Source organism: Eucyclogobius newberryi, unplaced genomic scaffold, assembly GCF_026437365.1.
Source record: "Eucyclogobius newberryi isolate DKJ021-1_F unplaced genomic scaffold, fEucNew1.0.hap1 SCAF_22, whole genome shotgun sequence".
NCBI classification, from domain to species: Eukaryota; Metazoa; Chordata; class Actinopteri; order Gobiiformes; family Gobiidae; genus Eucyclogobius; species Eucyclogobius newberryi.
The window spans coordinates 97437-124952 of record NW_027315857.1 but is presented as its reverse complement, the minus strand read 5'-3'; the positions used below and the strand labels follow the sequence as shown (position 1 = coordinate 124952).

General features: G+C 47.9%; 23 non-coding genes across 23 annotated transcripts; all 23 read right to left on the bottom strand.

The window, feature by feature from the left end:
- Positions 1-245: 245 nt before the first annotated feature.
- LOC140372297 (U5 spliceosomal RNA) lies at positions 246-359 on the bottom strand. The gene has a single exon (XR_011928628.1). It is a non-coding gene; the product is annotated as a U5 spliceosomal RNA (small nuclear RNA).
- Positions 360-1407: 1048 nt separating this feature from the next.
- Positions 1408-1599, bottom strand: LOC140372186 (U2 spliceosomal RNA). Its single transcript, XR_011928524.1, has one exon. It is a non-coding gene; the product is annotated as a U2 spliceosomal RNA (small nuclear RNA).
- Positions 1600-1764: 165 nt separating this feature from the next.
- LOC140372183 (U1 spliceosomal RNA) lies at positions 1765-1930 on the bottom strand. Its single transcript, XR_011928522.1, has one exon. It is a non-coding gene; the product is annotated as a U1 spliceosomal RNA (small nuclear RNA).
- A 6364-nt stretch (positions 1931-8294) lies between these two features.
- LOC140372224 (U2 spliceosomal RNA) lies at positions 8295-8486 on the bottom strand. The gene has a single exon (XR_011928560.1). It is a non-coding gene; the product is annotated as a U2 spliceosomal RNA (small nuclear RNA).
- Positions 8487-8651: 165 nt separating this feature from the next.
- LOC140372339 (U1 spliceosomal RNA) lies at positions 8652-8817 on the bottom strand. Its single transcript, XR_011928666.1, has one exon. It is a non-coding gene; the product is annotated as a U1 spliceosomal RNA (small nuclear RNA).
- Positions 8818-9104: 287 nt separating this feature from the next.
- On the bottom strand, positions 9105-9218 carry LOC140372296 (U5 spliceosomal RNA). The gene has a single exon (XR_011928627.1). It is a non-coding gene; the product is annotated as a U5 spliceosomal RNA (small nuclear RNA).
- Positions 9219-10267: 1049 nt separating this feature from the next.
- On the bottom strand, positions 10268-10459 carry LOC140372228 (U2 spliceosomal RNA). The gene has a single exon (XR_011928563.1). It is a non-coding gene; the product is annotated as a U2 spliceosomal RNA (small nuclear RNA).
- Positions 10460-10624: 165 nt separating this feature from the next.
- LOC140372347 (U1 spliceosomal RNA) lies at positions 10625-10790 on the bottom strand. Its single transcript, XR_011928674.1, has one exon. It is a non-coding gene; the product is annotated as a U1 spliceosomal RNA (small nuclear RNA).
- A 287-nt stretch (positions 10791-11077) lies between these two features.
- Positions 11078-11191, bottom strand: LOC140372295 (U5 spliceosomal RNA). Its single transcript, XR_011928626.1, has one exon. It is a non-coding gene; the product is annotated as a U5 spliceosomal RNA (small nuclear RNA).
- A 1048-nt stretch (positions 11192-12239) lies between these two features.
- LOC140372201 (U2 spliceosomal RNA) lies at positions 12240-12431 on the bottom strand. The gene has a single exon (XR_011928538.1). It is a non-coding gene; the product is annotated as a U2 spliceosomal RNA (small nuclear RNA).
- A 165-nt stretch (positions 12432-12596) lies between these two features.
- Positions 12597-12762, bottom strand: LOC140372338 (U1 spliceosomal RNA). Its single transcript, XR_011928665.1, has one exon. It is a non-coding gene; the product is annotated as a U1 spliceosomal RNA (small nuclear RNA).
- A 287-nt stretch (positions 12763-13049) lies between these two features.
- LOC140372294 (U5 spliceosomal RNA) lies at positions 13050-13163 on the bottom strand. The gene has a single exon (XR_011928625.1). It is a non-coding gene; the product is annotated as a U5 spliceosomal RNA (small nuclear RNA).
- A 1048-nt stretch (positions 13164-14211) lies between these two features.
- LOC140372213 (U2 spliceosomal RNA) lies at positions 14212-14403 on the bottom strand. Its single transcript, XR_011928549.1, has one exon. It is a non-coding gene; the product is annotated as a U2 spliceosomal RNA (small nuclear RNA).
- A 165-nt stretch (positions 14404-14568) lies between these two features.
- Positions 14569-14734, bottom strand: LOC140372184 (U1 spliceosomal RNA). The gene has a single exon (XR_011928523.1). It is a non-coding gene; the product is annotated as a U1 spliceosomal RNA (small nuclear RNA).
- Positions 14735-15021: 287 nt separating this feature from the next.
- On the bottom strand, positions 15022-15135 carry LOC140372293 (U5 spliceosomal RNA). Its single transcript, XR_011928624.1, has one exon. It is a non-coding gene; the product is annotated as a U5 spliceosomal RNA (small nuclear RNA).
- A 1587-nt stretch (positions 15136-16722) lies between these two features.
- Positions 16723-16914, bottom strand: LOC140372200 (U2 spliceosomal RNA). Its single transcript, XR_011928537.1, has one exon. It is a non-coding gene; the product is annotated as a U2 spliceosomal RNA (small nuclear RNA).
- A 165-nt stretch (positions 16915-17079) lies between these two features.
- On the bottom strand, positions 17080-17245 carry LOC140372350 (U1 spliceosomal RNA). Its single transcript, XR_011928677.1, has one exon. It is a non-coding gene; the product is annotated as a U1 spliceosomal RNA (small nuclear RNA).
- A 287-nt stretch (positions 17246-17532) lies between these two features.
- On the bottom strand, positions 17533-17646 carry LOC140372292 (U5 spliceosomal RNA). The gene has a single exon (XR_011928623.1). It is a non-coding gene; the product is annotated as a U5 spliceosomal RNA (small nuclear RNA).
- Positions 17647-18695: 1049 nt separating this feature from the next.
- Positions 18696-18887, bottom strand: LOC140372219 (U2 spliceosomal RNA). The gene has a single exon (XR_011928555.1). It is a non-coding gene; the product is annotated as a U2 spliceosomal RNA (small nuclear RNA).
- Positions 18888-19052: 165 nt separating this feature from the next.
- LOC140372335 (U1 spliceosomal RNA) lies at positions 19053-19218 on the bottom strand. The gene has a single exon (XR_011928664.1). It is a non-coding gene; the product is annotated as a U1 spliceosomal RNA (small nuclear RNA).
- Positions 19219-25595: 6377 nt separating this feature from the next.
- On the bottom strand, positions 25596-25787 carry LOC140372218 (U2 spliceosomal RNA). The gene has a single exon (XR_011928554.1). It is a non-coding gene; the product is annotated as a U2 spliceosomal RNA (small nuclear RNA).
- Positions 25788-25952: 165 nt separating this feature from the next.
- Positions 25953-26118, bottom strand: LOC140372334 (U1 spliceosomal RNA). Its single transcript, XR_011928663.1, has one exon. It is a non-coding gene; the product is annotated as a U1 spliceosomal RNA (small nuclear RNA).
- A 287-nt stretch (positions 26119-26405) lies between these two features.
- On the bottom strand, positions 26406-26519 carry LOC140372291 (U5 spliceosomal RNA). Its single transcript, XR_011928622.1, has one exon. It is a non-coding gene; the product is annotated as a U5 spliceosomal RNA (small nuclear RNA).
- Between the last annotated feature and the right edge of the window lie 997 nt (positions 26520-27516).

Below are 27516 nucleotides of genomic sequence, written 5' to 3'. Positions count from 1 at the left end.
TTCTCTGTATCTCAGGAAGTTTTTTATTTATACATTTATTTCATCCATAATCTCTGGCGCCTAAAGGGTTAAACGGCAGCGATACACACGCAAGTCTGTGCGTTCTAAGCACTCTTTTTTACTTTTAAAGTTCTTGAACACGGGATGCCAAACGGAGGGTACGCAAGGGCATGTTTAAAGGCCGACAAGACACAACCTTTGCTCTTGGAGGATGACCGCTTGCTTGCTTTAGACATAGGTAGAAAAGCCCCGCATTGAAGCAGGGCATCAAAAAATTGGAAAGATCTCTTGTTGTCCCTCTCCACGGAAATCTTTAGTAAAAGGCGAAAGATTTATACGCTCTGAAGAGAAACAAGAGTGCCACGTTGCAGCGCCACACGGCGTCCAGTACTTGAGGGCACACGGGGCTTCATCACGGGCAGTGTACTTCTGTTCACGCGCTCATTTGCATCGGCGGTCGCGCGGCAAAAGGGACACGACAGGTTCACACGTCGTTTCGGTAGTGTAGCGGTTATCACGTTCGCCTAACGCGCGAAAGGTCCTCGGCTCGAAACCGGGCAGAAACAAAGCCTCCTTTTATGTTTGCTTCAATCTTTGACACGGTTCATTCCAAACTCGATGGTTTATTCCTAGAAAAGAGGGAGGAGCGGCGGAATTGTCGGCGTAGTCCTTCAAACTTTTCATCACAGAGATCGGGGGAAAAAGACACCGACACACACGCCCAAAAAAAAAAAAAAAAAAAAGGGGCCCCCCTGCAGCCCCATATGTCCTCGTTAGTATAGTGGACAGTATCTCCGCTTGTCACGCGGAAGACCTGGGTTCGATTCCCAGACGGGGAGAGAAAGTGCGTTTTACCCAGCACGAAAGCGTTGCACTGACGCTGAGGACTTGTCCCACCAACGTACCTGCGCTACATTATCGCTTCTGTAGTGTAGCGGTTATCACGTTTGCCTCACACGCAAAAGGTCCCCGGCTCGAAACCGGGCAGAAGCACGCCCTCATGCGAAGACTTTACTTGTCGAGGATGGGTTTGAAAGTCGGTGTTGCGTTTGACCCCCCCCCAAAAAAAAAAAAAACAACTAGTCACATGTACTGTACTTCACAAAGGGGCCACTCAAATTCCAAAGGTGGCCTATTTTGCACAAGGGTTTACGTGGAATGGGCTACCTCCCAAGGGGGTTGGGTTTAGGAACAGATACTTCACCTTCCCTCCCCCTCTTCTCCAGTCAGGGCTTTTGGCGGGAGATTTGAAATATCCAGCCCTTCCACTCAAAACGTCTCCGAGAATTTTTGTCCACTTGCGGAGCAGACAAACGGCAAGGAAGCGTTTAACATGAGGGTATGATGGCACATTTGCATGTAACGTGACGGCGAAAACAAACTGAATGACTTTTTTTAACCTGAGAGAGGAGGTGCACCGTTCTCGGAGGTACTGCAATACCGAGCCGATGCGTGGAGTGGATGGAGCAAGCCCCAAATTCCATCTCCCTGGTCCAAAAATCAATTTAATATACGGTCCCCGGGTAGGGGACGTATCAGATATTAAACTGATAAGAACAGATACTACACTTGATCTTAGCCAAAAGGCCGAGAAGCGATGCCCACAATGGGTTCGGGGAGCAGTGAGCTCTCCCCACGCTGACCCTCCCGTCAACGGTCCAAAGCGGCGCCTGCGCAAAGCGCCCGGCGGAGGGGCCGGAGCGCGAGCGGCGTACATGGAAACGACCCTTTGGGTTTTTTTTTTTTTCCTCTGACAAAAAACAAGAGGGGAGAGCGCGAACGCAGTCCCCCACTACCAGAAATTATGCAGTTGAGATTCCCACATTTGGGGAATTCACAGGGGTCAGCACATCCTGTTTGTGCAATGGACGAGCCTCGCCCTGGTTGAACCACCTTCCTGATCATGGTGTCGCCCCTGCCAGGTAAGTATGAGTTGCTCCGCTCCGAGCCAAGGCCCAGGCCCTGGAAGAGGCAATGTGGCAGCATGGTCCTTCCGGCCATTTGCATGGACCAGCTTCCACCCGACGATTGAGCCCCAGGTTAAACGGCAGCGATACACACGCTAGTCTGTGCGTTCTAAGCACTCTTTTTTACTTTTAAAGTTCTTGAACACGGGATGCCAAACGGAGGGTAAGCAAGGGCATGTTTAAAGGCCGACAAGACACAACCTTTGCTCTTGGAGGATGACCGCTTGCTTGCTTTAGACATAGGTAGAAAAGCCCCGCATTGAAGCAGGGCATCAAAAAATTGGAAAGATCTCTTGTTGTCCCTCTCCACGGAAATCTTTAGTAAAAGGCACTTTTCAGGCGTTTTTTATTATTTCATAGCAATAAATTTCTTTCAAAATACTTTCCACACTTAAAACACATCTTTTAAACACAGTTTACAAAAGTCAATACAATTACACATTATTTACCAAAACTATGAATACAGCAAGTCTTTAAAAGAGTTTGGAATTTTCCATAAATTGATTATTTCTTCTCTCTTTCCTTCCACTAAATCTCTTAAAACATAATCTTTAAAAATATTCATAACACATTTCATCAACAACATTTCTGACATTTGATAGTTTTTAAAAGTCAATACATTCCTTGATTTCCAGATAGCTTCTTTTATACAATTAACTATAATCCACCACCTCTCCTTATTTTGGAATTTTGCAGTTTCACCATAGGCAATATTGTTATAACTTGATGGAATTTTCCCAACATTTTTCAGCCATGGGGATACTGTTACCCAGGCATTCACAGCAAAAGGGCATGTCCAAAAAACGTGTAAATGAGTTTCCTCACTGCCACAAAAGGGTCTCGGGCATCTTGGGCTTGGTGTAAAGTGTCTTTTAAAAAGGAACTCTCGGGTTGGCAAACATTTATGGCCAATTTGCCAGGCCAAATCTCTGTGTCTGTTCGTAAGTTTTTGAAAATGTATATTTTCCCATGCCCTTTTGCTCTCTTGTGCCGATAAAAGATCTACCGGGGTAAGTTTCTCCAAATCTACGGACAGTTTTTGTTCTATTTTTCTCCTTGTCAGTTCTGTCGATGGTACCTGGCTAAGTCCTTTGGATAAGTTCTTAAGCACATGTTTGTAGACTGATGGGCAAATCTCGGCGTGGGGGACATCCATTGATGGTCTTTTTCCCCATGTGATTAAAACTTTTCTACCCACCCACAATTTTGCAAAATAGTGCCACAAAATTTCCCTTTCTGGTAGAAGGACTGCCTTTAAAATTGGGGCCAAGAACATTGCTTCAAATTTTGCCTCGATTAATGGCACCCCGATACCCCCGCACAGTGGGAGGCGATGCATTATATTTCGTTTGAGTCTCTCTGATTTCCCCCCCCAGATAAACTGGAACAACATCTTCTTCAGAGTCTTAAGTATCCGATAGGGGGCAGGAAACACAGTCGCCAGATTATTCACTGAAGCCAACAGTACCGAGTTCACAATTAAGACTTTCCCAGTAAATGTAAGCTCCCTATCTTGCCATGCTCTTAAATTGGCTGTCAATTTGGGTAGCTTTGACTCCCAGTTTTTTACTTCCATGTCTTTTCCTATCTGAATTCCCAAGACTTTAATTGTGTCTTTATTTTTAATCAGGTCTATATTTTCGTATTTCTCTTTCCAATTCAAATAAAGTATTTTGGTTTTGTTCTTATTAACCCTTGTGCTTGCAGCGAGAGTAAAGTTTTCACAGACCTTTAAGGCTTCTCCTATAGATTTATTGTCTGAAAGTAACAAAGTGATATCATCCATATAAACTGATATTTTTGCCTGTCTATTTTCACTTCCTGGCACAAAAATTCCTTTTATGTCATTGTTCCTTCTAAGGGCACAAACTAGCGGTTCTATTGCTAAAATAAATAATGTGGGTGACAAGGGGCACCCTTGTCTGACCCCAGCCCGGATATCTATAGCATTTGTTTGTTGTCCATTAACTATTACCACACTATGGCAGTCAGTGTACAAGAGGTTAACCCACCGTCTAAAATTTTCTCCAAAACCAAAATGTTTCAACACTGCTTTTATATAATCGTGGCTTATGCTATCAAAAGCTTTTTCGAGGTCCAAACTTAGTATACATAGGGGGCTGTTACGTTCTTTACAGAGGAGATACGTGTCTCTCACCAGGGCTAGGCTATCTGTCATTGTCCGTCCTTGTACTCCACATGTTTGTTCACTCTCCACCAGGTCACCAACGATGGGTTGAGTTCGTAAAAATAAAACCTTGGCCAGTATTTTTACATCGACACCTAGAAGGGTTAGTGGTCTCCAGTTCTGTAGATTCTGTTTTTGTCCTTTTTTGTGAAGGAGGGAGATTGCCCCCCGTCTCAATGATGATGGCAACGCTCCTTTGCCAAGACTTTCGTTGTACATCTCCAAAAGGGGGAGTTTCAGCTGCTCCCAAAAGGTAACGTAAAACTCTTTGGGGAGACCATCCAAGCCTGGAGTTTTATTGTCTTTCATACTTGTAATGGCTTTTGTCAGTTCTGCCAATGTTATATTTTTGTCTAAGGATTCCTTCACTGAAGTACTAAGTTTTCCAGTAGTCTTAGAAAGAAAAGTGTCCATCATTTTGCTAGACACCAGTGTGTCCTGATAGAGATTGGCAAAAAAGGACCTAATAATGTGAATGATTTTTTCCATGTCCTTCTCTTCTTTTCCTTCCTGATCATAGACAGATGTTATATGGTGCTTTGCTTTTGCTATTTTTTGGAAAAAGTACCGGGAACATTTCTCATTTTCCTCTAGATGTTGGATCCTGCTTCTCAGGAGGATACTTTTACTCTTCTCCCTCATTAGTTCACATAGTTTTGCTTTTAGTGTGACAATCTCTTGTTGCATGTCAAAGCCGTTTTGTGCCAGTTTATAGTAGTTTTGAAGTTTTCTTTGAAGTCTAGAATAAAACATTCTCTTTCTAGCGGCCAGTGTTTTACTCTCTGACATGAAGAAGGATTTTGTCCTGGATTTAATATCTTCCCACCAGTCTCCACAGGAGTTATGGAGATCTCGTAGGGTTTTCCATTGTTCAAATTTTCCTTTTAATTTTTCTACTATGTATTTGTTCTGTAATAAAGCAATATTTAATTTCCACGGGCCCGTATGGCGTTTCAACCCTCCTTTAATGTCTATCACGGTGGTTAGCTTAAAGTGATCTGAAAAGACAACTGGTGTTCTCCAACATTTAAGGGGGAGAAGGCCTCGGGACACCAGGGTAAGATCAATACGTGAGAAGGATTTGCCATTAGACCACGTAAAGTCTGGTTTTGACCCTAAACTTTCCGCACAGTCTTTCAAATGACAGTCTCTTATTAAATTCGCCAAAGCGTGTGAGCTGGCATCTAGTTTTGCCGTAGTAGCTCGTTTTGTCAATCTGTCTGTTCTAGTCAAGATGCAGTTAAAGTCACCCCCAATGACAACTTCATATTTGCAAAAAATTAAAGTCTGTAAAAGTTCCAAGGTTTTAAGTCTTCCTTGCACTGTGGGTGGACAATAAACACTGATAACTCTAAGTTGTTTTCCATTTTGATCTAAGTCTACAGAGAGTATTCTTCCATCACTTATTCTCTGGACTCTGTTTATATTAAAATGGTGACCTCGGAGCAAGATGGCTACCCCAGAGTTCTTGTTTTCATTATCTCCAGACCAAAAGGATTGTCCATGAGGCCATCTACTTTCATAATCTCTATAACTATCTTTAAAAGGTATATTACATTCTTGGAGACAGAAAATATCTCCAATTCCATTATGCAGTTCATTGAAAACTGTCTGGCACTTTAACAATTCATTCAAGCCTCTTGTATTAATTGTGACTACTGAGAGAGAGGTCATATTAATAGTTGGAGGAGTTTACCACTAAACCATTTTCTCCTTGTGTTCTGTGACCCTTCCTTTTTTTCTTTTGTGGATTTGGGGGGCCTTCCGCCGATTTTATTTTTGTCACAACTGTAAACGTGTTCACGCTAGTATGGTCAAGGAATTCGGTGGAGGGAGACGAGGCAGGTGGCCATACCTTTTCAGACTGCTCTAGGTGGAAAGATTCCTCACTTGACGTGTTCTGAAGGCGTTTTACCGCCCCCTGCCGTTCCAAAAATTCCACTTGAGTGTCCGGAAGAAAGGTTTCAGCTGTTGCTGCTAAACCATCTTGACTATCCTCTTGCGGTGCAGGTTCCCCCTGTGTGCCCTCCTCCTGGAAGGGGGGGAGGCTGGCCAACAGGGCGTCGAAGACCCCTTCTGCATCCTGTAGAGTTTTGGGGACATCCTGAAGTCTCACTGTGGGTGGTTCTTTTGGAGAGTTGTCCGGTCCATCTGCCTTGTCCATTCTGTCTTGTGACACGGGATTCTCATCAAAGAGTTGGGAATAGGGATCCGGGTCATCTTGGCATGATACTGATGTTGTCACTGTATTCCCTTTCACTCTATTAGCATAGGCTTGTGGGCAGTCCTTAAAGAGATGGGTGTCCGCCGAACACAGGTTGCATTTAACTGAAACTGTGCATAGTGATGTGAGATGATCCAGGGATTTGCACTTTCTGCATTGGGCTACATTGCACCCTGCTGCCAGGTGATCAAGGCTGCCGCATCTTCTGCATTTCCGTGGCTGCCCCGGATAAAAGACAGAGCCTCGGAAAGCCCCCAGTTGAATGGAGTTAGGGAGATGTTGAAGTTCCCCGTTAGTTCTTCTTAACTTCACTTCCAGCCGCTTGGTTCCTGTTTTAATGCCATCGATGTCTACAACCTCTGTTGCTTTTAGGACATCGCAGAAGAAAGAGGCCCATGTCTTGACATCATCCAGTCTCACTTTTTCTGAATAGATAACGATATGGACAGTTTTTTTATCCAAATCAGTGAGAGGAGTAACGTTCACCTGCTGGAAGACAGTGGTGGATGTTTTCTTCCTCTCGTACAACTCCAAACATGTCTCCAGATGCTTCGTTGTGGTGAAAACGACTTCAAAAATCTTTTTGCCAGGAAAGGCAAATATAAAGTCCAGTTGATTCGTTGTTACAGCCAGTTCTTTTTGCAAAAGGCGTCTGCTGAAGGTCAATCGATCCATTTCCAGTTCTCCCAGTAGTTCGAAGCGGAGTGCATTCCGCCGGGGGCCGTGCGAAGCTGCTGCCATTTCCTCATCTGCCGATGTTGGAGCACGTCGCTTAAAGTGTTGTGCTCCATACACCGCACAGCCCCAACACTTGTGATCTTTTTAGTAAAAGGCGAAAGATTTATACGCTCTGAAGAGAAACAAGAGTGCCACGTTGCAGCGCCACACGGCGTCCAGTACTTGAGGGCACACGGGGCTTCATCACGGGCAGTGTACTTCTGTTCACGCGCTCATTTGCATCGGCGGTCGCGCGGCAAAAGGGACACGACAGGCTCACACGTCGTTTCTGTAGTGTAGCGGTTATCACGTTCGCCTAACGCGCGAAAGGTCCTCGGCTCGAAACCGGGCAGAAACAAAGCCTCCTTTTATGTTTGCTTCAATCTTTGACACGGTTCATTCCAAACTCGATGGTTTATTCCTAGAAAAGAGGGAGGAGCGGCGGAATTGTCGGCGTAGTCCTTCAAACTTTTCATCACAGAGATCGGGGGAAAAAGACACCGACACACACGCCCAAAAAAAAAAAAAAAAAAAGGGGCCCCCCTGCAGCCCCATATGTCCTCGTTAGTATAGTGGACAGTATCTCCGCTTGTCACGCGGAAGACCTGGGTTCGATTCCCAGACGGCGAGAGAAAGTGCGTTTTACCCAGCACGAAAGCGTTGCACTGACGCTGAGGACTTGTCCCACCAACGTACCTGCGCTACACTATCGCTTCTGTAGTGTAGCGGTTATCACGTTTGCCTCACACGCAAAAGGTCCCCGGCTCAAAACCGGGCAGAAGCACGCCCTCATGCGAAGACTTTACTTGTCGAGGATGGGTTTGAAAGTCGGTATTGCGTTTGACCCCCCCCCAAAAAAAAAAAAAACAACTAGTCACATGTACTGTACTTCACAAAGGGGCCACTCAAATTCCAAAGGTGGCCTATTTTGCACAAGGGTTTACGTGGAATGGGCTACCTCCCAAGGGGGTTGGGTTTAGGAACAGATACTTCACCTTCCCTCCCCCTCTTCTCCAGTCAGGGCTTTTGGCGGGAGATTTGAAATATCCAGCCCTTCCACTCAAAACGTCTCCGAGAATTTTTGTCCACTTCCGGAGCAGACAAACGGCAAGGAAGCGTTTAACATGAGGGTATGATGGCACATTTGCATGTAACGTGACGGCGAAAACAAACTGAATGACTTTTTCTAACCTGAGAGAGGAGGTGCACCGTTCTCGGAGGTACTGCAATACCGAGCCGATGCGTGGAGTGGACGGAAAAAGCCCCAAATTCCATCTCCCTGGTCCAAAAATCAATTTAATATACGGTCCCCGGGTAGGGGACGTATCAGATATTAAACTGATAAGAACAGATACTACACTTGATCTTAGCCAAAAGGCCGAGAAGCGATGCCCACAATGGGTTCGGGGAGCAGTGAGCTCTCCCCACGCTGACCCTCCCGTCAACGGTCCAAAGCGGCGCCCGCGCAAAGCGCCCGGCGGAGGGGCCGGAGCGCGAGCGGCGTACATGGAAACGACCCTTTGGGTTTTTTTTTTTTTCCTCTGACAAAAAACAAGAGGGGAGAGCGCGAACGCAGTCCCCCACTACCAGAAATTATGCAGTTGAGATTCCCACATTTGGGGAATTCACAGGGGTCAGCACATCCTGTTTGTGCAATGGACGAGCCTCGCCCTGGGTGAACCACCTTCCTGATCATGGTGTCGCCCCTGCCAGGTAAGTATGAGTTGCTCCGCTCCGAGCCAAGGCCCAGGCCCTGGAAGAGGCAATGTGGCAGCATGGTCCTTCCGGCCATTTGCATGGACCAGCTTCCACCCGACGATTGAGCCCCAGGTTAAACGGCAGCGATACACACGCAAGTCTGTGCGTTCTAAGCACTCTTTTTTACTTTTAAAGTTCTTGAACACGGGATGCCAAACGGAGGGTACGCAAGGGCATGTTTAAAGGCCGACAAGACACAACCTTTGCTCTTGGAGGATGACCGCTTGCTTGCTTTAGACATAGGTAGAAAAGCCCCGCATTGAAGCAGGGCATCAAAAAATTGGAAAGATCTCTTGTTGTCCCTCTCCACGGAAATCTTTAGTAAAAGGCGAAAGATTTATACGCTCTGAAGAGAAACAAGAGTGCCACGTTGCAGCGCCACACGGCGTCCAGTACTTGAGGGCACACGGGGCTTCATCACGGGCAGTGTACTTCTGTTCACGCGCTCATTTGCATCGGCGGTCGCGCGGCAAAAGGGACACGACAGGCTCGCATGTCGTTTCTGTAGTGTAGCGGTTATCACGTTCGCCTAACGCGCGAAAGGTCCTCGGCTCGAAACCGGGCAGAAACAAAGCCTCCTTTTATGTTTGCTTCAATCTTTGACACGGTTCATTCCAAACTCGATGGTTTATTCCTAGAAAAGAGGGAGGAGCGGCGGAATTGTCGGCGTAGTCCTTCAAACTTTTCATCACAGAGATCGGGGGAAAAAGACACCGACACACACGCCCAAAAAAAAAAAAAAAAAAAAGGGGCCCCCCTGCAGCCCCATATGTCCTCGTTAGTATAGTGGACAGAATCTCCGCTTGTCACGCGGAAGACCTGGGTACGATTCCCAGACGGGGAGAGAAAGTGCGTTTTACCCAGCACGAAAGCGTTGCACTGACGCTGAGGACTTGTCCCACCAACGTACCTGCGCTACACTATCGCTTCTGTAGTGTAGCGGTTATCACGTTTGCCTCACACGCAAAAGGTCCCCGGCTCGAAACCGGGCAGAAGCACGCCCTCATGCGAAGACTTTACTTGTCGAGGATGGGTTTGAAAGTCGGTGTTGCGTTTGACCCCCCCCCCCAAAAAAAACAAAACAACTAGTCACATGTACTGTACTTCACAAAGGGGCCACTCAAATTCCAAAGGGGGCCTATTTTGCACAAGGGTTTACGTGGAATGGGCTACCTCCCAAGGGGGTTGGGTTTAGGAACAGATACTTCACCTTCCCTCCCCCTCTTCTCCAGTCAGGGCTTTTGGCGGGAGATTTGAAATATCCAGCCCTTCCACTCAAAACGTCTCCGAGAATTTTTGTCCACTTCCGGAGCAGACAAACGGCAAGGAAGCGTTTAACATGAGGGTATGATGGCACATTTGCATGTAACGTGACGGCGAAAACAAACTGAATGACTTTTTTTAACCTGAGAGAGGAGGTGCACCGTTCTCGGAGGTACTGCAATAGCGAGCCGATGCGTGGAGTGGACGGAGCAAGCCCCAAATTCCATCTCCCTGGTCCAAAAATCAATTTAATATACGGTCCCCGGGTAGTGGACGTATCAGATATTAAACTGATAAGAACAGATACTACACTTGATCTTAGCCAAAAGGCCGAGAAGCGATGCCCACAATGGGTTCGGGGAGCAGTGAGCTCTCCCCACGCTGACCCTCCCGTCAACGGTCCAAAGCGGCGCCCGCGCAAAGCGCCCGGCGGAGGGGCCGGAGCGCGAGCGGCGTACATGGAAACGACCCTTTGGGTTGTTTTTTTTTTCCTCTGACAAAAAACAAGAGGGGAGAGCGCGAACGCAGTCCCCCACTACCAGAAATTATGCAGTTGAGATTACCACATTTGGGGAATTCACAGGGGTCAGCACATCCTGTTTGTGCAATGGACGAGCCTCGCCCTGGGTGAACCACCTTCCTGATCATGGTGTCGCCCCTGCCAGGTAAGTATGAGTTGCTCCGCTCCGAGCCAAGGCCCAGGCCCTGGAAGAGGCAATGTGGCAGCATGGTCCTTCCGGCCATTTGCATGGACCAGCTTCCACCCGACGATTGAGCCCCAGGTTAAACGGCAGCGATACACACGCAAGTCTGTGCGTTCTAAGCACTCTTTTTTACTTTTAAAGTTCTTGAACACGGGATGCCAAACGGAGGGTACGCAAGGGCATGTTTAAAGGCCGACAAGACACAACCTTTGCTCTTGGAGGATGACCGCTTGCTTGCTTTAGACATAGGTAGAAAAGCCCCGCATTGAAGCAGGGCATCAAAAAATTGGAAAGATCTCTTGTTGTCCCTCTCCACGGAAATCTTTAGTAAAAGGCGAAAGATTTATACGCTCTGAAGAGAAACAAGAGTGCCACGTTGCAGCGCCACACGGCGTCCAGTACTTGAGGGCACACGGGGCTTCATCACGGGCAGTGTACTTCTGTTCACGCGCTCATTTGCATCGGCGGTCGCGCGGCAAAAGGGACACGACAGGCTCGCACGTCGTTTCTGTAGTGTAGCGGTTATCACGTTCGCCTAACGCGCGAGAGGTCCTCGGCTCGAAACCGGGCAGAAACAAAGCCTCCTTTTATGTTTGCTTCAATCTTTGACACGGTTCATTCCAAACTCGATGGTTTATTCCTAGAAAAGAGGGAGGAGCGGCGGAATTGTCGGCGTAGTCCTTCAAACTTTTCATCTCAGAGATCGGGGGAAAAAGACACCGACACACACGCCCAAAAAAAAAAAAAAAAAAAAGGGGCCCCCCTGCAGCCCCATATGTCCTCGTTAGTATAGTGGACAGTATCTCCGCTTGTCACGCGGAAGACCTGGCTTCAATTCCCAGACGGGGAGAGAAAGTGCGTTTTACCCAGCACGAAAGCGTTGCACTGACGCTGAGGACTTGTCCCACCAACGTACCTGCGCTACACTATCGCTTCTGTAGTGTAGCGGTTATCACGTTTGCCTCACACGCAAAAGGTCCCCGGCTCGAAACCGGGCAGAAGCACGCCCTCATGCGAAGACTTTACTTGTCGAGGATGGGTTTGAAAGTCGGTGTTGCGTTTGACCCCCCCCCAAAAAAAAACAAAACAACTAGTCACATGTACTGTACTTCACAAAGGGGCCACTCAAATTCCAAAGGTGGCCTATTTTGCACAAGGGTTTACGTGGAATGGGCTACCTCCCAAGGGGGTTGGGTTTAGGAACAGATACTTCACCTTCCCTCCCCCTCTTCTCCAGTCAGGGCTTTTGGCGGGAGATTTGAAATATCCAGCCCTTCCACTCAAAACGTCTCCGAGAATTTTTGTCCACTTCCGGAGCAGACAAACGGCAAGGAAGCGTTTAACATGAGGGTATGATGGCACAATTGCATGTAACGTGACGGCGAAAACAAACTGAATGACTTTTTTTAACCTGAGAGAGGAGGTGCACCGTTCTCGGAGGTACTGCAATACCGAGCCGATGCGTGGAGTGGACGGAGCAAGCCCCAAATTCCATCTCCCTGGTCCAAAAATCAATTTAATATACGGTCCCCGGGTAGGGGACGTATCAGATATTAAACTGATAAGAACAGATACTACACTTGATCTTAGCCAAAAGGCCGAGAAGCGATGCCCACAATGGGTTCGGGGAGCAGTGAGCTCTCCCCACGCTGACCCTCCCGTCAACGGTCCAAAGCGGCGCCCGCGCAAAGCGCCCGGCGGAGGGGCCGGAGCGCGAGCGGCGTACATGGAAACGACCCTTTGGGTTTGTTTTTTTTTCCTCTGACAAAAAACAAGAGGGGAGAGCGCGAACGCAGTCCCCCACTACCAGAAATTATGCAGTTGAGATTCCCACATTTGGGGAATTCACAGGGGTCAGCACATCCTGTTTGTGCAATGGACGAGCCTCGCCCTGGGTGAACCACCTTCCTGATCATGGTGTCGCCCCTGCCAGGTAAGTATGAGTTGCTCCGCTCCGAGTCAAGGCCCAGGCCCTGGAAGAGGCAATGTGGCAGCATGGTCCTTCCGGCCATTTGCATGGACCAGCTTCCACCCGACAATTGAGCCCCAGGTTAAACGGCAGCGATACACACGCAAGTCTGTGCGTTCTAAGCACTCTTTTTTACTTTTAAAGTTCTTGAACACGGGATGCCAAACGGAGGGTACGCAAGGGCATGTTTAAAGGCCGACAAGACACAACCTTTGCTCTTGGAGGATGACCGCTTGCTTGCTTTAGACATAGGTAGAAAAGCCCCGCATTGAAGCAGGGCATCAAAAAATTGGAAAGATCTCTTGTTGTCCCTCTCCACGGAAATCTTTAGTAAAAGGCGAAAGATTTATACGCTCTGAAGAGAAACAAGAGTGCCACGTTGCAGCGCCACACGGCGTCCAGTACTTGAGGGCACACGGGGCTTCATCACGGGCAGTGTACTTCTGTTCACGCGCTCATTCGCATCGGCGGTCGCGCGGCAAAAGGGACACGACAGGCTCGCGCGTCGTTTCTGTAGTGTAGCAGTTATCACGTTCGCCTAACGCGCGAAAGGTCCTCGGCTCGAAACCGGGCAGAAACAAAGCCTCCTTTTATGTTTGCTTCAATCTTTGACACGGTTCATTCCAAACTCGATGGTTTATTCCTAGAAAAGAGGGAGGAGCGGCGGAATTGTCGGCGTAGTCCTTCAAACTTTTCATCACAGAGATCGGGGGAAAAAGACACCGACACACACGCCCAAAAAAAAAAAAAAAAAAAAGGGGCCCCCCTGCAGCCCCATATGTCCTCGTTAGTATAGTGGACAGTATCTCCGCTTGTCACGCGGAAGACCTGGGTTCGATTCCCAGACGGGGAGAGAAAGTGCGTTTTACCCAGCACGAAAGCGTTGCACTGACGCTGAGGACTTGTCCCACCAACGTACCTGCGCTACATTATCGTTTCTGTAGTGTAGCGGTTATCACGTTCGCCTCACACGCAAAAGGTCCCCGGCTCGAAACCGGGGAGAAGCACGCCCTCATGCGAAGACTTTACTTGTCGAGGATGGGTTTGAAAGTCGGTGTTGCGTTTGACCCCCCCCCAAAAAAAAAAAAAACAACTAGTCACATGTACTGTACTTCACAAAGGGGCCACTCAAATTCCAAAGGTGGCCTATTTTGCACAAGGGTTTACGTGGAATGGGCTACCTCCCAAGGGGGTTGGGTTTAGGAACAGATACTTCACCTTCCCTCCCCCTCTTCTCCAGTCAGGGCTTTTGGCGGGAGATTTGAAATATCCAGCCCTTCCACTCAAAACGTCTCCGAGAATTTTTGTCCACTTGCGGAGCAGACAAACGGCAAGGAAGCGTTTAACATGAGGGTATGATGGCACATTTGCATGTAACGTGACGGCGAAAACAAACTGAATGACTTTTTTTAACCTGAGAGAGGAGGTGCACCGTTCTCGGAGGTACTGCAATACCGAGCCGATGCGTGGAGTGGATGGAGCAAGCCCCAAATTCCATCTCACTGGTCCAAAAATCAATTTAATATACGGTCCCCGGGTAGGGGACGTATCAGATATTAAACTGATAAGAACAGATACTACACTTGATCTTAGCCAAAAGGCCGAGAAGCGATGCCCACAATGGGTTCGGGGAGCAGTCAGCTCTCCCCACGCTGACCCTCCCGTCAACGGTCCAAAGCGGCGCCCGCGCAAAGCGCCCGGCGGAGGGGCCGGAGCGCGAGCGGCGTACATGGAAACGACCCTTTGGGTTTTTTTTTTTTTCCTCTGACAAAAAACAAGAGAGGAGAGCGCGAACGCAGTCCCCCACTACCAGAAATTATGCAGTTGAGATTCCCACATTTGGGGAATTCACAGGGGTCAGCACATCCTGTTTGTGCAATGGACGAGCCTCGCTCTGGGTGAACCACCTTCCTGATCATGGTGTCGCCCCTGCCAGGTAAGTATGAGTTGCTCCGCTCCGAGCCAAGGCCCAGGCCCTGGAAGAGGCAATGTGGCAGCATGGTCCTTCCGGCCATTTGCATGGACCAGCTTCCATCCGACGATTGAGCCCCAGGTTAAACGGCAGCGATACACACGCAAGTCTGTGCGTTCTAAGCACTCTTTTTTACTTTTAAAGTTCTTGAACACGGGATGCCAAACGGAGGGTACGCAAGGGCATGTTTAAAGGCCGGCAAGACACAACCTTTGCTCTTGGAGGATGACCGCTTGCTTGCTTTAGACATAGGTAGAAAAGCCCCGCATTGAAGCAGGGCATCAAAAAATTGGAAAGATCTCTTGTTGTCCCTCTCCACGGAAATCTTTAGTAAAAGGCGAAAGATTTATACGCTCTGAAGAGAAACAAGAGTGCCACGTTGCAGCGCCACACGGCGTCCAGTACTTGAGGGCACACGGGGCTTCATCACGGGCAGTGTACTTCTGTTCACGCGCTCATTTGCATCGGCGGTCGCGCGGCAAAAGGGACACGACAGGCTCGCACGTCGTTTCTGTAGTGTAGCGGTTATCACGTTCGCCTAACGCGCGAAAGGTCCTCGGCTCGAAACCGGGCAGAAACAAAGCCTCCTTTTATGTTTGCTTCAATCTTTGACACGGTTCATTCCAAACTCGATGGTTTATTCCTAGAAAAGAGGGAGGAGCGGCGGAATTGTCGGCGTAGTCCTTCAAACTTTTCATCACAGAGATCGGGGGAAAAAGACACCGACACACACGCCCAAAATAAAAAAAAAAAAAAAGGGCCCCCCCTGCAGCCCCATATGTCCTCGTTAGTATAGTGGACAGTATCTCCGCTTGTCACGCGGAAGACCTGGGTTCGATTCCCAGACGGGGAGAGAAAGTGCGTTTTACCCAGCACGAAAGCGTTGCACTGACGCTGAGGACTTGTCCCACCAACGTACCTGCGCTACACTATCGCTTCTGTAGTGTAGCGGTTATCACGTTTGCCTCACACGCAAAAGGTCCCCGGCTCGAAACCGGGCAGAAGCACGCCCTCATGCGAAGACTTTACTTGTCGAGGCTGGGTTTGAAAGTCGGTGTTGCGTTTGACCCCCCCCCAAAAAAAAACAAAACAACTAGTCACATGTACTGTACTTCACAAAGGGGCCACTCAAATTCCAAAGGTGGCCTATTTTGCACAAGGGTTTACGTGGAATGGGCTACCTCCCAAGGGGGTTGGGTTTAGGACGTTGACGCGCCACACGGCGTCCAGTACTTGAGGGCACACGGGGCTTCATCACGGGCAGTGTACTTCTGTTCACGCGCTCATTTGCATCGGCGGTCGCGCGGCAAAAGGGACACGACAGGCTCGCACGTCGTTTCTGTAGTGTAGCGGTTATCACGTTCGCCTAATGCGCGAAAGGTCCTCGGCTCGAAACCGGGCAGAAACAAAGCCTCCTTTTATGTTTGCTTCAATCTTTGACACGGTTCATTCCAAACTCGATGGTTTATTCCTAGAAAAGAGGGAGGAGCGGCGGAATTGTCGGCGTAGTCCTTCAAACTTTTCATCACAGAGATCGGGGGAAAAAGACACCTCATGCGAAGACTTTACTTGTCGAGGATGGGTTTGAAAGTCGGTGTTGCGTTTGACCCCCCCCAAAAAAAAAAAAAACAACTAGTCACATGTACTGTACTTCACAAAGGGGCCACTCAAATTCCAAAGGTGGCCTATTTTGCACAAGGGTTTACGTGGAATGGGCTACCTCCCAAGGGGGTTGGGTTTAGGAACAGATACTTCACCTTCCCTCCCCCTCTTCTCCAGTCAGGGCTTTTGGCGGGAGATTTGAAATATCCAGCCCTTCCACTCAAAACGTCTCCGAGAATTTTTGTCCACTTCCGGAGCAGACAAACGGCAAGGAAGCGTTTAACATGAGGGTATGATGGCACATTTGCATGTAACGTGACGGCGAAAACAAACTGAATGACTTTTTTTAACCTGAGAGAGGAGGTGCACCGTTCTCGGAGGTACTGCAATACCGAGCCGATGCGTGGAGTGGACGGAGCAAGCCCCAAATTCCATCTCCCTGGTCCAAAAATCAATTTAATATACGGTCCCCGGGTAGGGGACGTATCAGATATTAAACTGATAAGAACAGATACTACACTTGATCTTAGCCAAAAGGCCGAGAAGCGATGCCCACAATGGGTTCGGGGAGCAGTGAGCTCTCCCCACGCTGACCCTCCCGTCAACGGTCCAAAGCGGCGCCCGCGCAAAGCGCCCGGCGGAGGGGCCGGAGCGCGAGCGGCGTACATGGAAACGACCCTTTGGGTTTTTTTTTTTTTCCTCTGACAAAAAACAAGAGGGGAGAGCGCGAACGCAGTCCCCCACTACCAGAAATTATGCAGTTAAGATTCCCACATTTGGGGAATTCACAGGGGTCAGCACATCCTGTTTGTGCAATGGACGAGCCTCGCCCTGGGTGAACCACCTTCCTGATCATGGTGTCGCCCCTGCCAGGTAAGTATGAGTTGCTCCGCTCCGAGCCAAGGCCCAGGCCCTGGAAGAGGCAATGTGGCAGCATGGTCCTTCCGGCCATTTGCATGGACCAGCTTCCACCCGACGATTGAGCCCCAGGTTAAACGGCAGCGATACACACGCAAGTCTGTGCGTTCTAAGCACTCTTTTTTACTTTTAAAGTTCTTGAACACGGGATGCCAAACGGAGGGTACGCAAGGGCATGTTTAAAGGCCGACAAGACACAACCTTTGCTCTTGGAGGATGACCGCTTGCTTGCTTTAGACATAGGTAGAAAAGCCCCGCATTGAAGCAGGGCATCAAAAAATTGGAAAGATCTCTTGTTGTCCCTCTCCACGGAAATCTTTAGTAAAAGGCGAAAGATTTATACGCTCTGAAGAGAAACAAGAGTGCCACGTTGCAGCGCCACACGGCGTCCAGTACTTGAGGGCACACGGGGCTTCATCACGGGCAGTGTACTTCTGTTCACGCGCTCATTTGCATCGGCGGTCGCGCGGCAAAAGGGACACGACAGGCTCACACGTCATTTCTGTAGTGTAGTGGTTATCACGTTCGCCTAACGCGCGAAAGGTCCTCGGCTCGAAACCGGGCAGAAACAAAGCCTCCTTTTATGTTTGCTTCAATCTTTGACACGGTTCATTCCAAACTCGATGGTTTATTCCTAGAAAAGAGGGAGGAGCGGCGGAATTGTCGGCGTAGTCCTTCAAACTTTTCATCACAGAGATCGGGGGAAAAAGACACCGACACACACGCCCAAAAAAAAAAAAAAAAAAAAGGGGCCCCCCTGCAGCCCCATATGTCCTCGTTAGTATAGTGGACAGTATCTCCGCTTGTCACGCGGAAGACCTGGGTTCGATTCCCAGACGGGGAGAGAAAGTGCGTTTTACCCAGCACGAAAGCGTTGCACTGACGCTGAGGACTTGTCCCACCAACGTACCTGCGCTACACTATCGCTTCTGTAGTGTAGCGGTTATCACGTTTGCCTCACACGCAAAAGGTCCCCGGCTCGAAACCGGGCAGAAGCACGCCCTCATGCGAAGACTTTACTTGTCGAGGATGGGTTTGAAAGTCGGTGTTGCGTTTGACCCCCCCCCCAAAAAAAAACAAAACAACTAGTCACATGTACTGTACTTCACAAAGGGGCCACTCAAATTCCAAAGGTGGCCTATTTTGCACAAGGGTTTACGTGGAATGGGCTACCTCCCAAGGGGGTTGGGTTTAGGAACAGATACTTCACCTTCCCTCCCCCTCTTCTCCAGTCAGGGCTTTTGGCGGGAGATTTGAAATATCCAGCCCTTCCACTCAAAACGTCTCCGAGAATTTTTGTCCACTTCCGGAGCAGACAAACGGCAAGGAAGCGTTTAACATGAGGGTATGATGGCACATTTGCATGTAACGTGACGGCGAAAACAAACTGAATGACTTTTTTTAACCTGAGAGAGGAGGTGCACCGTTCTCGGAGGTACTGCAATAGCGAGCCGATGCGTGGAGTGGACGGAGCAAGCCCCAAATTCCATCTCCCTGGTCCAAAAATCAATTTAATATACGGTCCCCGGGTAGGGGACGTATCAGATATTAAACTGATAAGAACAGATACTACACTTGATCTTAGCCAAAAGGCCGAGAAGCGATGCCCACAATGGGTTCGGGGAGCAGTGAGCTCTCCCCACGCTGACCCTCCCGTCAACGGTCCAAAGCGGCGCCCGCGCAAAGCGCCCGGCGGAGGGGCCGGAGCGCGAGCGGCGTACATGGAAACGACCCTTTGGGTTGTTTTTTTTTTCCTCTGACAAAAAACAAGAGGGGAGAGCGCGAACGCAGTCCCCCACTACCAGAAATTATGCAGTTGAGATTCCCACATTTGGGGAATTCACAGGGGTCAGCACATCCTGTTTGTGCAATGGACGAGCCTCGCCCTGGGTGAACCACCTTCCTGATCATGGTGTCGCCCCTGCCAGGTAAGTATGAGTTGCTCCGCTCCGAGCCAAGGCCCAGGCCCTGGAAGAGGCAATGTGGCAGCATGGTCCTTCCGGCCATTTGCATGGACCAGCTTCCACCCGACGATTGAGCCCCAGGTTAAACGGCAGCGATACACACGCAAGTCTGTGCGTTCTAAGCACTCTTTTTTACTTTTAAAGTTCTTGAACACGGGATGCCAAACGGAGGGTACGCAAGGGCATGTTTAAAGGCCGACAAGACACAACCTTTGCTCTTGGAGGATGACCGCTTGCTTGCTTTAGACATAGGTAGAAAAGCCCCGCATTGAAGCAGGGCATCAAAAAATTGGAAAGATCTCTTGTTGTCCCTCTCCACGGAAATCTTTAGTAAAAGGTACTTTTCACTTTTCAGGCGGTTTTTATTATTTCATAGCAATAAATTTCTTTCAAAATACTTTCCACACTTAAAACACATCTTTTAAACACAGTTTACAAAAGTCAATACAATTACACATTATTTACCAAAACTATGAATACAGCAAGTCTTTAAAAGAGTTTGGAATTTTCCATAAATTGATTATTTCTTCTCTCTTTCCTTCCACTAAATCTCTTAAAACATAATCTTTAAAAATATTCATAACACATTTCATCAACAACATTTCTGACATTTGATAGTTTTTAAAAGTCAATACATTCCTTGATTTCCAGATAGCTTCTTTTATACAATTAACTATAATCCACCACCTCTCCTTATTTTGGAATTTTGCAGTTTCACCATAGGCAATATTGTTATAACTTGATGGAATTTTCCCAACATTTTTCAGCCATGGGGATACTGTTACCCAGGCATTCACAGCAAAAGGGCATGTCCAAAAAACGTGTAAATGAGTTTCCTCACTGCCACAAAAGGGTCTCGGGCATCTTGGGCTTGGTGTAAAGTGTCTTTTAAAAAGGAACTCTCGGGTTGGCAAACATTTATGGCCAATTTGCCAGGCCAAATCTCTGTGTCTGTTCGTAAGTTTTTGAAAATGTATATTTTCCCATGCCCTTTTGCTCTCTTGTGCCGATAAAAGATCTACCGGGGTAAGTTTCTCCAAATCTACGGACAGTTTTTGTTCTATTTTTCTCCTTGTCAGTTCTGTCGATGGTACCTGGCTAAGTCCTTTGGATAAGTTCTCAAGCACATGTTTGTAGACTGATGGGCAAATCTCGGCGTGGGGGACATCCATTGATGGTCTTTTTCCCCATGTGATTAAAACTTTTCTACCCACCCACAATTTTGCAAAATAGTGCCACAAAATTTCCCTTTCTGGTAGAAGGACTGCCTTTAAAATTGGGGCCAAGAACATTGCTTCAAATTTTGCCTCGATTAATGGCACCCCGATACCCCCGCACAGTGGGAGGCGATGCATTATATTTCGTTTGAGTCTCTCTGATTTCCCCCCCCAGATAAACTGGAACAACATCTTCTTCAGAGTCTTAAGTATCCGATAGGGGGCAGGAAACACAGTCGCCAGATTATTCACTGAAGCCAACAGTACCGAGTTCACAATTAAGACTTTCCCAGTAAATGTAAGCTCCCTATCTTGCCATGCTCTTAAATTGGCTGTCAATTTGGGTAGCTTTGACTCCCAGTTTTTTACTTCCATGTCTTTTCCTATCTGAATTCCCAAGACTTTAATTGTGTCTTTATTTTTAATCAGGTCTATATTTTCGTATTTCTCTTTCCAATTCAAATAAAGTATTTTGGTTTTGTTCTTATTAACCCTTGTGCTTGCAGCGAGAGTAAAGTTTTCACAGACCTTTAAGGCTTCTCCTATAGATTTATTGTCTGAAAGTAACAAAGTGATATCATCCATATAAACTGATATTTTTGCCTGTCTATTTTCACTTCCTGGCACAAAAATTCCTTTTATGTCATTGTTCCTTCTAAGGGCACAAACTAGCGGTTCTATTGCTAAAATAAATAATGTGGGTGACAAGGGGCACCCTTGTCTGACCCCAGCCCGGATATCTATAGCATTTGTTTGTTGTCCATTAACTATTACCACACTATGGCAGTCAGTGTACAAGAGGTTAACCCACCGTCTAAAATTTTCTCCAAAACCAAAATGTTTCAACACTGCTTTTATATAATCGTGGCTTATGCTATCAAAAGCTTTTTCGAGGTCCAAACTTAGTATACATAGGGGGCTGTTACGTTCTTTACAGAGGAGATACGTGTCTCTCACCAGGGCTAGGCTATCTGTCATTGTCCGTCCTTGTACTCCACATGTTTGTTCACTCTCCACCAGGTCACCAACGATGGGTTGAGTTCGTAAAAATAAAACCTTGGCCAGTATTTTTACATCGACACCTAGAAGGGTTAGTGGTCTCCAGTTCTGTAGATTCTGTTTTTGTCCTTTTTTGTGAAGGAGGGAGATTGCCCCCCGTCTCAATGATGATGGCAACGCTCCTTTGCCAAGACTTTCGTTGTACATCTCCAAAAGGGGGAGTTTCAGCTGCTCCCAAAAGGTAACGTAAAACTCTTTGGGGAGACCATCCAAGCCTGGAGTTTTATTGTCTTTCATACTTGTAATGGCTTTTGTCAGTTCTGCCAATGTTATATTTTTGTCTAAGGATTCCTTCACTGAAGTACTAAGTTTTCCAGTAGTCTTAGAAAGAAAAGTGTCCATCATTTTGCTAGACACCAGTGTGTCCTGATAGAGATTGGCAAAAAAGGACCTAATAATGTGAATGATTTTTTCCATGTCCTTCTCTTCTTTTCCTTCCTGATCATAGACAGATGTTATATGGTGCTTTGCTTTTGCTATTTTTTGGAAAAAGTACCGGGAACATTTCTCATTTTCCTCTAGATGTTGGATCCTGCTTCTCAGGAGGATACTTTTACTCTTCTCCCTCATTAGTTCACATAGTTTTGCTTTTAGTGTGACAATCTCTTGTTGCATGTCAAAGCCGTTTTGTGCCAGTTTATAGTAGTTTTGAAGTTTTCTTTGAAGTCTAGAATAAAACATTCTCTTTCTAGCGGCCAGTGTTTTACTCTCTGACATGAAGAAGGATTTTGTCCTGGATTTAATATCTTCCCACCAGTCTCCACAGGAGTTATGGAGATCTCGTAGGGTTTTCCATTGTTCAAATTTTCCTTTTAATTTTTCTACTATGTATTTGTTCTGTAATAAAGCAATATTTAATTTCCACGGGCCCGTATGGCGTTTCAACCCTCCTTTAATGTCTATCACGGTGGTTAGCTTAAAGTGATCTGAAAAGACAACTGGTGTTCTCCAACATTTAAGGGGGAGAAGGCCTCGGGACACCAGGGTAAGATCAATACGTGAGAAGGATTTGCCATTAGACCACGTAAAGTCTGGTTTTGACCCTAAACTTTCCGCACAGTCTTTCAAATGACAGTCTCTTATTAAATTCGCCAAAGCGTGTGAGCTGGCATCTAGTTTTGCCGTAGTAGCTCGTTTTGTCAATCTGTCTGTTCTAGTCAAGATGCAGTTAAAGTCACCCCCAATGACAACTTCATATTTGCAAAAAATTAAAGTCTGTAAAAGTTCCAAGGTTTTAAGTCTTCCTTGCACTGTGGGTGGACAATAAACACTGATAACTCTAAGTTGTTTTCCATTTTGATCTAAGTCTACAGAGAGTATTCTTCCATCACTTATTCTCTGGACTCTGTTTATATTAAAATGGTGACCTCGGAGCAAGATGGCTACCCCAGAGTTCTTGTTTTCATTATCTCCAGACCAAAAGGATTGTCCATGAGGCCATCTACTTTCATAATCTCTATAACTATCTTTAAAAGGTATATTACATTCTTGGAGACAGAAAATATCTCCAATTCCATTATGCAGTTCATTGAAAACTGTCTGGCACTTTAACAATTCATTCAAGCCTCTTGTATTAATTGTGACTACTGAGAGAGAGGTCATATTAATAGTTGGAGGAGTTTACCACTAAACCATTTTCTCCTTGTGTTCTGTGACCCTTCCTTTTTTTCTTTTGTGGATTTGGGGGGCCTTCCGCCGATTTTATTTTTGTCACAACTGTAAACGTGTTCACGCTAGTATGGTCAAGGAATTCGGTGGAGGGAGACGAGGCAGGTGGCCATACCTTTTCAGACTGCTCTAGGTGGAAAGATTCCTCACTTGACGTGTTCTGAAGGCGTTTTACCGCCCCCTGCCGTTCCAAAAATTCCACTTGAGTGTCCGGAAGAAAGGTTTCAGCTGTTGCTGCTAAACCATCTTGACTATCCTCTTGCGGTGCAGGTTCCCCCTGTGTGCCCTCCTCCTGGAAGGGGGGGAGGCTGGCCAACAGGGCGTCGAAGACCCCTTCTGCATCCTGTAGAGTTTTGGGGACATCCTGAAGTCTCACTGTGGGTGGTTCTTTTGGAGAGTTGTCCGGTCCATCTGCCTTGTCCATTCTGTCTTGTGACACGGGATTCTCATCAAAGAGTTGGGAATAGGGATCCGGGTCATCTTGGCATGATACTGATGTTGTCACTGTATTCCCTTTCACTCTATTAGCAAAGGCTTGTGGGCAGTCCTTAAAGAGATGGGTGTCCGCCGAACACAGGTTGCATTTAACTGAAACTGTGCATAGTGATGTGAGATGATCCAGGGATTTGCACTTTCTGCATTGGGCTACATTGCACCCTGCTGCCAGGTGATCAAGGCTGCCGCATCTTCTGCATTTCCGTGGCTGCCCCGGATAAAAGACAGAGCCTCGGAAAGCCCCCAGTTGAATGGAGTTAGGGAGATGTTGAAGTTCCCCGTTAGTTCTTCTTAACTTCACTTCCAGCCGCTTGGTTCCTGTTTTAATGCCATCGATGTCTACAACCTCTGTTGCTTTTAGGACATCGCAGAAGAAAGAGGCCCATGTCTTGACATCATCCAGTCTCACTTTTTCTGAATAGATAACGATATGGACAGTTTTTTTATCCAAATCAGTGAGAGGAGTAACGTTCACCTGCTGGAAGACAGTGGTGGATGTTTTCTTCCTCTCGTACAACTCCAAACATGTCTCCAGATGCTTCGTTGTGGTGAAAACGACTTCAAAAATCTTTTTGCCAGGAAAGGCAAATATAAAGTCCAGTTGATTCGTTGTTACAGCCAGTTCTTTTTGCAAAAGGCGTCTGCTGAAGGTCAATCGATCCATTTCCAGTTCTCCCAGTAGTTCGAAGCGGAGTGCATTCCGCCGGGGGCCGTGCGAAGCTGCTGCCATTTCCTCATCTGCCGATGTTGGAGCACGTCGCTTAAAGTGTTGTGCTCCATACACCGCACAGCCCCAACACTTGTGATCTTTTTAGTAAAAGGCGAAAGATTTATACGCTCTGAAGAGAAACAAGAGTGCCACGTTGCAGCGCCACACGGCGTCCAGTACTTGAGGGCACACGGGGCTTCATCACGGGCAGTGTACTTCTGTTCACGCGCTCATTTGCATCGGCGGTCGCGCGGCAAAAGGGACACGACAGGCTCGCACGTCATTTCTGTAGTGTAGCGGTTATCACGTTCGCCTAATGCGCTAAAGGTCCTCGGCTCGAAACCGGGCAGAAACAAAGCCTCCTTTTATGTTTGCTTCAATCTTTGACACGGTTCATTCCAAACTCGATGGTTTATTCCTAGAAAAGAGGGAGGAGCGGCGGAATTGTCGGCGTAGTCCTTCAAACTTTTCATCACAGAGATCGGGGGAAAAAGACACCGACACACACGCCCAAAAAAAAAAAAAAAAAAAAGGGGCCCCCCTGCAGCCCCATATGTCCTCGTTAGTATAGTGGACAGTATCTCCGCTTGTCACGCGGAAGACCTGGGTTCGATTCCCAGACGGGGAGAGAAAGTGCGTTTTACCCAGCACGAAAGCGTTGCACTGACGCTGAGGACTTGTCCCACCAACGTACCTGCGCTACACTATCGCTTCTGTAGTGTAGCGGTTATCACGTTTGCCTCACACGCAAAAGGTCCCCGGCTCGAAACCGGGCAGAAGCACGCCCTCATGCGAAGACTTTACTTGTCGAGGATGGGTTTGAAAGTCGGTGTTGCGTTTGACCCCCCCCCCCCAAAAAAAAAAACAAAACAACTAGTCACATGTACTGTACTTCACAAAGGGGCCACTCAAATTCCAAAGGTGGCCTATTTTGCACAAGGGTTTACGTGGAATGGGCTACCTCCCAAGGGGGTTGGGTTTAGGAACAGATACTTCACCTTCCCTCCCCCTCTTCTCCAGTCAGGGCTTTTGGCGGGAGATTTGAAATATCCAGCCCTTCCACTCAAAACGTCTCCGAGAATTTTTGTCCACTTCCGGAGCAGACAAACGACAAGGAAGCGTTTAACATGAGGGTATGATGGCACATTTGCATGTAACGTGACGGCGAAAACAAACTGAATGACTTTTTTTAACCTGAGAGAGGAGGTGCACCGTTCTCGGAGGTACTGCAATAGCGAGCCGATGCGTGGAGTGGACGGAGCAAGCCCCAAATTCCATCTCCCTGGTCCAAAAATCAATTTAATATACGGTCCCCGGGTAGGGGACGTATCAGATATTAAACTGATAAGAACAGATACTACACTTGATCTTAGCCAAAAGGCCGAGAAGCGATGCCCACAATGGGTTCGGGGAGCAGTGAGCTCTCCCCACGCTGACCCTCCCGTCAACGGTCCAAAGCGGCGCCCGCGCAAAGCGCCCGGCGGAGGGGCCGGAGCGCGAGCGGCGTACATGGAAACGACCCTTTGGGTTGTTTTTTTTTTCCTCTGACAAAAAACAAGAGGGGAGAGCGCGAACGCAGTCCCCCACTACCAGAAATTATGCAGTTGAGATTCCCACATTTGGGGAATTCACAGGGGTCAGCACATCCTGTTTGTGCAATGGACGAGCCTCGCCCTGGGTGAACCACCTTCCTGATCATGGTGTCGCCCCTGCCAGGTAAGTATGAGTTGCTCCGCTCCGAGCCAAGGCCCAGGCCCTGGAAGAGGCAATGTGGCAGCATGGTCCTTCCGGCCATTTGCATGGACCAGCTTCCACCCGACGATTGAGCCCCAGGTTAAACGGCAGCGATACACACGCAAGTCTGTGCGTTCTAAGCACTCTTTTTTACTTTTAAAGTTCTTGAACACGGGATGCCAAACGGAGGGTACGCAAGGGCATGTTTAAAGGCCGACAAGACACAACCTTTGCTCTTGGAGGATGACCGCTTGCTTGCTTTAGACATAGGTAGAAAAGCCCCGCATTGAAGCAGGGCATCAAAAAATTGGAAAGATCTCTTGTTGTCCCTCTCCACGGAAATCTTTAGTAAAAGGCGAAAGATTTATACGCTCTGAAGAGAAACAAGAGTGCCATGTTGGAGCGCCACACGGCGTCCAGTACTTGAGGGCACACGGGGCTTCATCACGGGCAGTGTACTTCTGTTCACGCGCTCATTTGCATCGGCGGTCGCGCGGCAAAAGGGACACGACAGGCTCGCACGTCGTTTCTGTAGTGTAGCGGTTATCACGTTCGCCTAACGCGCGAAAGGTCCTCGGCTCGAAACCGGGCAGAAACAAAGCCTCCTTTTATGTTTGCTTCAATCTTTGACACGGTTCATTCCAAACTCGATGGTTTATTCCTAGAAAAGAGGGAGGAGCGGCGGAATTGTCGGCGTAGTCCTTCAAACTTTTCATCACAGAGATCGGGGGAAAAAGACACCGACACACACGCCCAAAAAAAAAAAAAAAAAAAAAGGGGCCCCCCTGCAGCCCCATATGTCCTCGTTAGTATAGTGGACAGTATCTCCGCTTGTCACGCGGAAGACCTGGCTTCAATTCCCAGACGGGGAGAGAAAGTGCGTTTTACCCAGCACGAAAGCGTTGCACTGACGCTGAGGACTTGTCCCACCAACGTACCTGCGCTACACTATCGCTTCTGTAGTGTAGCGGTTATCACGTTTGCCTCACACGCAAAAGGTCCCCGGCTCGAAACCGGGCAGAAGCACGCCCTCATGCGAAGACTTTACTTGTCGAGGATGGGTTTGAAAGTCGGTGTTGCGTTTGACCCCCCCCCCAAAAAAAAAAAAACCAACTAGTCACATGTACTGTACTTCACAAAGGGGCCACTCAAATTCCAAAGGTGGCCTATTTTGCACAAGGGTTTACGTGGAATGGGCTACCTCCCAAGGGGGTTGGGTTTAGGAACAGATACTTCACCTTCCCTCCCCCTCTTCTCCAGTCAGGGCTTTTGGCGGGAGATTTGAAATATCCAGCCCTTCCACTCAAAACGTCTCCGAGAATTTTTGTCCACTTCCGGAGCAGACAAACGGCAAGGAAGCGTTTAACATGAGGGTATGATGGCACATT